Source organism: Palaemon carinicauda, chromosome 30, assembly GCF_036898095.1.
Source record: "Palaemon carinicauda isolate YSFRI2023 chromosome 30, ASM3689809v2, whole genome shotgun sequence".
NCBI classification, from domain to species: Eukaryota; Metazoa; Arthropoda; class Malacostraca; order Decapoda; family Palaemonidae; genus Palaemon; species Palaemon carinicauda.
Window position 1 is genome coordinate 30,264,980 of NC_090754.1, and position 10,000 is coordinate 30,274,979.

The 10,000-nt window shown below is 35.3% G+C and overlaps 1 protein-coding gene across 11 annotated transcripts in view; it reads left to right on the forward strand.

Moving 5' to 3' along the window:
• Positions 1–10,000, forward strand: part of Snap25 (Synaptosomal-associated protein 25kDa) — a 220,095-nt gene that overhangs the window by 197,626 nt on the left and 12,469 nt on the right. The gene's annotated exons all lie outside the window — the stretch shown is intronic.

Consider the following 10,000-nt stretch of genomic DNA (forward strand, 5'->3'; position numbering starts at 1 on the left):
TTGGTTTGTCTTTTAATATTTCAGTATAGTACACAAGATAATCCTACCATTCACGTATGCACCAGATGTTACCCGAGCTTGTTGCATTACAGTAGTCACAACATAGAATTTCCATGTACTTAGACTCGTAGCTAGATGCAGTTTTATCTCCCTGGGACACGTATTCACTCTTATATATTTATTCATATCAAGGGAAGTTTGTTACTGTAGGATTTATATAAACCCTGATAATAGCAATCAAGGAACACAAACCTGATAAGTGCAGTTATAGGTTGTATGACTATTTGAATGCCTCCAGACTCTGTGCAAGATGCATCAAGATGATCTTATTTCAAAATTATTATTTTTTTCAAAGTCTCTTATGATATTGGTAATACATTACGTATGTTCTAACCAAATAATCAAAAAGACATTTGCTTTCAGGATGTATCGCATTGGCAAACCCTTAGAGGGGGTAGTTTTTGTAAGCTTTACTGTACTTGAATATTGCATATTAATGTTTTTATATGTAACTTGAAATAATTTCATATACAGTACCTAGTATATAAGAGTTGAGAGCGAAGTATTGCCAGTAATAATGTAAAGAAAGCAGAGAGCAGTAATTATTTAAGTATATAATAGGAATATACTTTTTAGAATTATTAGTTTCCTGTTAATATTGGTAAGTATGTTGTATACAATATTTATATTTTTCTGTTTAATATATTACAGCTCAGACAAAATTTTTTTTTTTATTTAGGGTCATTGTTACTACACATTACTGTTTTTGTGGAACATTGAATCTTGTGCCTGTGCAACTGCAGAAAATATTGATTATTTGCAGCTATTTGCTGTTGATATTTTTATTTTTAATCACTCATATACTATTGCTTCAAAGATATATTTCTTTTGTTTAAAACCTTATTTCCATATTTTATTTTACTGCAGATAATTGTATAAGTTTCACTTATGACTACTGTATTTTTAATGTTTATGGTAATTTAGACTGTTTTCAGTTTCACTAACCACAAAAAAATGATTCGTATTACTTCCTTTACCTAGCTTGCATAATAGCGTGTTATGATTTTAACTTTCTAAATATTCTGGAATATGTGTTAATATGAACCATTTATATTTTTTGAAGTACAAATTCTTAATCCTTTTTGAGGATTCTATTGAAGGTAGAACCTGATTCTAAGATTTTGGAATTTTTTTTGTTAGGAAGGCTTAGTATACATAGAATTAAATTGTAATATGAGTGGTTTGGGGCTGTCTTTCTTCTGTCATGTAACATTCGATATCAAGTAAGAGTAGTGATGGGGATTATCAGCTTTAGAATTACCCTTTAATAGTATTAATTAATAAGATTGTGTTAAAAACAAGCCTTCCTTTTATATATTAAAAAATTTAGAGAATGTTTGTTAGGAGATTAGAATTTTTTTTTATTGCAGGACACCAAGCCTCCTAGACTGTATTGAATCGTAGTGGTGGGAGGTGATGATAGTTTTCCAGTACAAAGTATACTTAGAATATAAAAATTTCTAAACAGTATTAAATTCTGATCACGATTAATTGCAGGGATTACTGTTTCAAGAAAATACAGCCATAACTAAATAAAATTATATGAATGTTATATTTATGCATCAAATATTTTTTGAGCTTTCAGGATTTTTATCCAAAACCCTAGTTACAAGAGAACTCTTGTTTCCAGTGATCTCTTCAGGCCATGATAGATTTTCCATGGCACATGACCTTCACTGTTTTTAGGAATGGGGATTTTTTGTAGGTATATAGTCTAGCTGCAAGACATTCCCAGCCATGGCCTTACCATCCCAGGTCATACTTGAGTTGAGGGGCTGCTGGGCTGCTGCTCTTGTATGTATAATGTCTCTAGAGATTGGATTATAAACTTGTAAACAAGAAAGATTTTGTGAGAAACGCCAATTCAATTCAAGCTCTGTCACTCAGATATTTTCCTCCTTTTCACAGTATAAGAATGCTATTTTGATATAACATGAGGTAAAAGTAGGAGTCGGAATCTTTTTGATTAATTTGAAAGCGTGCACATGGCTTATATATTTAAAAGTTTGAATGCTATTTTCTTCATAGTGAAATTTGAATGTCGTGTTTTGTTGTATTCTGCTTTGCCATGTTATAGAAAAATATAGTTGACTGATTTTGTCGAGACAAAAAGTTATATTGGGAGTCTTAAATTTTGAATTGCTAGCTTATTAGTTTTTACCAAACAGTATTAGTGTAGCTATTTTTGTAGTTAGAAAGAGGTCCAACTTTATCTGTTTGTTAAATTACATTTGTCAATTTAAATATTTTCTGCAACATCAGCTTTTAAGACTCCTGTATTAATTTCATAATGAAGGTCTTCAACTATATACAAGAGTTTAAAGTCTTCCTTGAGCAAATCTAGACTGGCTGTGAGCAGTGAGCCACCTTTACCATTACATTTCGATGCTGTAAATATTTTAGTGCAGTTCTGTAGGCTCCTCATAAGTTGCAGAAGTAAGGGAAAGGTCGCTGTGTTTGCTGCAGAACATTCTAGAGACCTGCCATATATGTTAATTATTCTTACTGAGAATTCATTGCTATTCATTAATTGAAATAAATTATTTAATCTTGATACTATATACTATACCCTTCTTAGTAAAGGGTGGTAGCTTACTATAGAATATACCCTTCTTAGTAAAGGGTGGTAGCTACCTCAGTGATAAGACAAGGTGAGCGGGGATAAGGATCCCCTTGCTCTTGCTTCAGCCTTTTCTAAAGTAAACAAACCAATCCTTTTTTGTGTGTGTGGTTTTGATCAGAAAAGTTTGTGTTCCCTTTTCTATATTTTCTCCAATTTGAATTATTTTGGTTTGTAACTCATTTCCTTTTTGTTTAGGACCATACAGACTTGTCTCCTAAATATGTAAAACCCCAATTCATTATGTTGGAGGCATGCTCAGAATATGAACTTTGGCAGAGGTTCAGATGACCCTATATTCACATTTAGTAGTTGCTAGAGCAAAGGATAAGGAATACAAACATGAAAAATAAGTGTGCTTTAGGCTCGTGTTTGGCATCTAGTATTCAGGCTTCCTCTGTACCATTGACCGTGGCTGACAATGTTTCCCCTCCCCTTCAAGTTGAAATTCCTTTGGTAATTATAGGGGAGTTTGAAGTAACAGTAATTAGAGAACGTGTAGTCTTTTAATCTAGAGGATTTAAAAAGATAGGTCTATGGAAATTTTTCTGGGATTTCTAGATGCTAGGTTACAAGAGAGTCCTTTTGTCACTTGAATCTTTGCTAGGTGTTAATAAATCTAATAGTAAAGTATCTAAATGTATCGTATGAGATTCCGAGCCCTTTTGATGAAAATGCGAGGCCTTTCAAGTATTATATCCTCAAGACAGGTCATGCCAGTAGCCTGTTTGGAGCACACATCTTTCTGAGCCTTTCATATATGACTCTGTATTGTCTGGATTCTATACTGAAGATTATGGGGATGTTAGTGCCAGTCCCTTTAAGTATACTTTGTACTTCTGAGCATGCTTGTTACCCATACTAGTCCTGTGTCTGAGCTTTTTTTTTTATTTTGACTCAGTAACATTCAGGGTTGTGATGTACAATACAGCTACAACTACTAGCGTTATCCGCAGTCATTCTTATTCTAAGGATAAGTGGATAGAGTTTGCATTTCTTCTTTGAAGAGAATGTTGACACTTCTCGACTAACTAGATCCAGTTCTGACAATGTATCAACCTATTTAGTAGGTCAGACAGTAGCACATGAGGTTGGATGGTGTCATACAGCTTCATGCATCAGCAGTATACCAGCTCATTTGTGTGTGAATGTTGCGAACATTATTTTTATACATCCTCAGGGATTCAGGCAAGGTTGTGCTAATGCTTTGTCAATGGCGTACTACTTTTGTTACAGCGGTTCTGTCTTTGGAGCAATTTATATCTCTAGGTACTCCTATCTGGTTATGGTGTAGCAGGAAGCCCAGAGTAACTTCTCCTTCATTCATTTACCTAGACCTTCAAGTCTTGACTCTGCCAAAGAATTAGGTTACATATGTTCTGACCCTTTTATTTCGGATTGTGACCTCAAGCTCTTAAGGCAATTTTGAGGAGGAAGGAGAAAATAAAGAATTAACTTTAAAAGTGTGTTGCATAAGATTATGGAATATTATCCAGGTAACCTAGTTAATCTGCAAAAATCAAATATTAGGTATTTTATAAGAAGTTAGAATTTTTAGACTTACTCTGTTTTTAATCTGCTTATTTCTCCCCCAATGCTAAAAGAATGTGACTGCTACCTCTCCTATGATTTTGGCAGTTCCAGTAAATTCTAAACACTTGCCAGCTTACACTATAGGTCGGTTATCATCCTTCTATAGAATAGATCTTGGATTCTGCAAAGCAAAACGGTATATTCAAGGATAGAGTAGTTTTGATTCTTAAGAGTTTAGAATCTATTTTATGAAATTTTGGAGGAGCAGTAGAGATCAGTCTCTTTGCATGCTCAATTGTGAAGGTCCTTAATAATTTCTTGGGATTGTTAGCCAAAAAGAAGGATGATCCTGAATTTAATTAATTGCTCATTTTTTGGATTACAGTATATAGTCAAGACAATGTCAGACTCCTTTGCTGAGGTGGGAAATTGTATTGAAATTTAATACTCTAGGAAAGGAAACATTTGTGATTTTCTTCTGTAGAATTGTCACAAATTACAGTACAGTGGAACCTCTACACACGAACGTATCTACATCCGAATTTTCCAACATCCGAAGTAAAATCCGAGCAAATTTTTGACTCTACACCCGAATTTTATTTCAACACACGAAGTAAACATTACACCATTGAGCGTCGAGTGCTCAGTTCTCTATTCTTGTGTGTATCGTGTGGTTGTCCTCTGTTTGGTCTGTTATTAACAGTGCTTATTTTCTTCCTTTTCTCACATTTCCTTTTTGATTTCACCTATAATCATGGTGCCTAAGAAGCTAAGTTTCAGTACAGGAAGAAGGCAATTCTTTCATTAGAATTGAAGCAAGAAATTATAGAAAACCATGAGAGCAGTGTGCATGTGAGTGATACTGTATGGCTAAACAATATGGCCGGAATAGGCCTATGATCTCGAGGATCATCAAGCTGAAGGCAGCCATTAAAGCAAATAACCATCGAAGGGGATCACTATTATTACAAGACATCTTAGCAATACCCTGGAAGAGATAGAACGCCTTTTGTTGATAGGGATAAAGGACAAAGAGATTGTTGGCAACGATCATTTGTGAGAAGGGCCAGCGTGATGAACAGAAAGAAAGAAAAAAGTGAAGCAAAGAAAACCATGATAGCATAAACAAGCTCTTTTAAATAAGACTTCTCTCTTTTTCTGTTTCTCTCTAAACATAGCATTAACATGTTCTTTAAATAAAATCTCTCTCTCTCTCTCTCTCTCTCTCTCTCTCTCTCTCTCTCTCTCTCTCTCTCTCTCTCGTTCTTCTTCGCTGTTATAGTGTTAGATACGTCTATTATTTTTTTCGTGAGAGAGAGAGAGAGAGAGAGAGAGATTAAACAAAAATGTGTTTAGAGTACATATGATTTTTAACAGCGTCAACGAGTAGAAAAACAATTAAATGTAACTAAGAAAGTAATAATAGCTAATCTGAATTCCTTTATTAACTAAAACAAATATTGATACAAACACACTCGTGTGTGTATGCACAAACACACACACAGGTGCAAGAATTGCTACGCAATAAGAAAGACGGTCGGGGAGGAGGTAGAGAAGGTGACTGCGATAACATACCGTAACTCGTCACTGAAAGTGATGAAAATAAAAAATCAAAAGAAAAAAAATGTAAAAAATAAGAAATATAAAAATAAATAAATAAGCTAAGTTAGATTAAAATTTCCGTAGTGTAAGTTATGGTATGTTATCGCAGTCACCATGTCTACCTCCTCGCCGATCGTGTCTCCTCGTGCGTGTGTGTGTTTGCGCATACACACACACAAGTGTGTTTATATCAATATTTGTTTTAGTTAATAAAGGAATTCAAATTCGCTGATATTGTTGTTTTAGTTACATTTAACTGTCTTTCAACTCGTTAACGCTGTTAAAAATCATATGTACACAACACATTTTTGTTTAATCTCTCATTTTTGTTTAATCTCTCTCTCTCTCTCTCTCTCTCTCTCTCTCTCTCTCTCTCTCTCTCTCTCTCTCTCTCTCTTGCTCTCAGAAAAAATTAATAGACGTCTCTAAAACTAACAGTGAAGAAGAACAAAGAGAGAGAGAGAGAGAGAGAGAGAGAGAGAGAGAGAGAGAGAGAGAGAGAGAGAGAGAGAGAGAGAGAGAGAGAGAGAGAGAGAGAGAGAGAGAGAGTATTTATTTAAAGAACATGTTAACACCATGTCTACCTTCTCGCCGATCGTCCTCTCCTCCTGGCGTAGCAAATCCTACACCTGCGTTGGCCTGTCTCTTAGGTAAAGTGGCAATAAAACACATTTTTAATTAGTATTTCTTTATAATTATCTTTTTACATGCTTCTTTCTTATTATGCAGTTATGTTATTGTTATGTGTAGCCATTTATTAAGGATTTATTATGAGTTTTTAGGCCAAGGAACGAATTAAATGGATTACCATGTATTCTTATGGGAAAATTCGTTTCTACATCCGAACATTTTCTACATCCGAAGTTGGTTGTGGAACGAATTAAATTCGTATGCAGAGGTACCACTGTATATAAAACAGTATCAAATGATGAACCTCAAGCCTTTGTTTGGAAGGAGCTTCTAATGCAAACAGCTAATCAGATTTTAGCTAAATCTAAGCCTGATTTCATAACTCAGGCTGTAAGATCCATCAAATCATGTGCCTTTTAGTACTTTCTAGAACATGGCCCTTTATCTTGCTTCGTCTAACCTGCACACTCAATCCTGATAGAATTTTTCAATTTTGGAGAGGTCAATGTACCAGATATATTGGGGAAAACTTTTTCTGGTAAGTCTGTCACAGGAGATAAACTCACTAGGTGACTGTTGTTATCTTGCACAGATGGGGTCTAGGCCACCTCTTTTTCATCATTCATGGAACCTTCTCCATGTAGATCTTTGGGTCCTATTGGTTTTGAAGGAAGGTTATTATCTACCACTTCTTTCTCTACTCACTATTGCTGTAAACACAGTGGCATAATCGTCATTCATCAATGGCCAAGAGAAATTTGTTTCAGTTTAAGCACTGTCCCACAAATTTTTGCAAGAATGATGGCTTATATAAGAAAATGGCTACATTTTCTGTCCATTTGAGTCCTGAAATATTTAAATTGCTGGATAGTTCTCAGTTTTTATCAAGCAGACCTTGTGAGAAAACAACTTCTCAATCTCTTTCACAATATGGGAGTGTAAGTAAATCTTGTGAAGTCATCTAACTCAAACAGAGAAGATTTTGTAGGAGGCAAGGGTCCAAAATCCACAAATGGGTGAGCCTCATTGGGACAACTGCATCATTAGGGAAATTTTCTCCTCTTTTCAAGGTTAAAAGTAATACTCCTTCAAATTTATTTATGTGCTGTATGTTGTTTTGGGGACAAACTTGGATACCAAATCAGTTCTTTTCTCATCTCATCTGCATCAGGAGAAGATACTTAATTGCTGGGTCTCGCATCAAAAGATGAGGTATCATTTTAGAACTTATAATTTTGGACTTCATTATTAGTAGATTCATCAATCTCCAGGTGGTGAGTGGCATTGGAAAGTCATCATTTATTGGGGGTCTGATCTCTCACAGACTCTGATACTCATCAATTCCCTGAAGCTATAAGCAATGTCAAAAGCATGGAAGAGTTGCGAGGTTCTAGTTGTAGGGAAGGTACTTTCCCCCACGCTGAACTCAACACCTTTATCCTCTGTACGAAAGCAAGGGTATACCAGACCAGAGGACTCTTTTCACATATTGCAAGATCTGCTATGGACAATAGCCAGAAGAATGGTTTTCCTTCAATTTTTTTTTTGGGGGGAAACCTAAATATTGTAACAGACAAAACTAGGGGATTTTGACAGAATGGTCCTTTCTACCCCAGGTTTAGCTTGAGCTAGAAATATGGGATCAGTCAATGATAGATATGTTTGCTGCATATCTCAACAAGAAACTTGACCCAGTCTATTGCTCTCCAGTGCCAGATCCTCCATTGTAGGCTGTGGATATCATGCTTCAGGAGTGGTAAAATGTGGACTTTATTCATATCCTCCATTTCCCTCAGTTTATATGGTCACCAACAAATTTTGAATGCCAAACAATGGTAGGATGACCCTGACAACTCCATGCTTGCCTCAGAAGGAGTGATTTCTGGATTTGTGGCTACTTCTGTCTCAGATACCTCTCAGGCTTCCATCAAGGACTTGTGTTATACTATTCATCAAAACCTTCGCATGCTACAACTAACCACTTGGTGACTTTAAAATGGCTCCTCTAAGCTAAAAAAAAATGTCTAAACCCTCTTAGCTTATCTGCATTAGCATCTGGGAAGCTTTCTACCAATAGTGAGGAACATGTAAGTCCTCTACAATTCTACATGAAACACATTTTTGTATGAGGATCCACTTTAGGTGACCGGAACTTATTCCCTTGCACTATGCACACAATCAGCTTTTAAAAATCTGGAAGATATATCTTTTGTTATTCTTATAAAGGCTTTGAGCACTAAATCACCTAAGATCATGATATACGGAGCAAAGAAAGAGGAAGATTGATCCTAATCTTTAAGAAGATATAAAATGCAATGAATCAAGATTTAATAAAAGAGCAGCTGCTAATAAAAGCAAAGGCTAGACAAGTGTTTGTAACACTGAATAAGATGCAAGTGAAATGAAATTAAAAGAATGAGAATTAGTAAAGACAATGTACTACATGCTGTATTTTCCCAGTGGAGAAAGAAGAAAATGGTTTAACATACTGTTAGACTAAATGTAAGATTAAAGCTCTTATTGATTAACATATTCACTTCAATTTTCAGCTATGAAGCCTTTTGAAACATGACCCATAGTGATATGTAATATCTGGTGTTTCTCAGGAAAGTGTTCTCAGCACATTACTTTGCATACTATATATGTTTGATATGCAGTTTAGTGTAAAAAACAAACTTCTTGTATATGCAGATGATGTTACAATTTGCATTTATTCCATCTCCTGAATGTAGACCTGTGGTTGCTGAATCCCTTAATTGAGACCTAGCTGAAATTAGTGCATGGTGCAGATTATGGGGCATGAAGTTTAAACGTAACAAAACTTTAGTATGATCGTAAGTAGGTCAAGGACAGTGGCTCCTTCACATCCAGGTCTTTTCATTCATACTGTCTCTTTAAAGTATATAAAACCCATTTAGAATTCTAGGTGTAATTCTTAATTGCAAATTTACTTGTAAGAAACTCATCTGGTATTTCTTCATCAGTTGCACAAAAAATCTCCTCGAAGGCTCCTCGGAGGCTATGTCATAATCCTTTTGTTTTTTAAAGTTTCTCGTCACACTTGTGTGGTATACACCGTTGTTCACCCAGCTCCAGATTTTGTGCGCGTGTTATTTTGGCTATTAACAAATAATAGGGGAAGAATTCTGGAATTTTTAGTAATACTGTTCCTGTGAGGGTTGTCCAAGGGAGCTATTGCTGGATTATCATGATCTCTATTCTCTTTGTCTCATGCGTGGAGCAAGATTAGGATTTGAGTAATAGTTGAGGAATGTGAATCGCTTATTTCTCTTATGAAGAGGTATTTTCAGCTGGTGGCTGACCAGTTAGAGAGCTCAAAAGGTAAAAAGAAATTAATTTTTAGCTCAGGGGAAAATCTAGTGAAGTCTGCGCTAGTTAATTACAATGATGATAATGAATTAAGATTACCCACAAACAACATCTCTTAAATCAACCAACCTGCAAAACCTGAATTTAAAGACTTTCGTTTGAGGCACAATGTTGGGGTCAAGACTGGAAATCAAATTGAAATAGACAAGATTAGGTAACTAATGA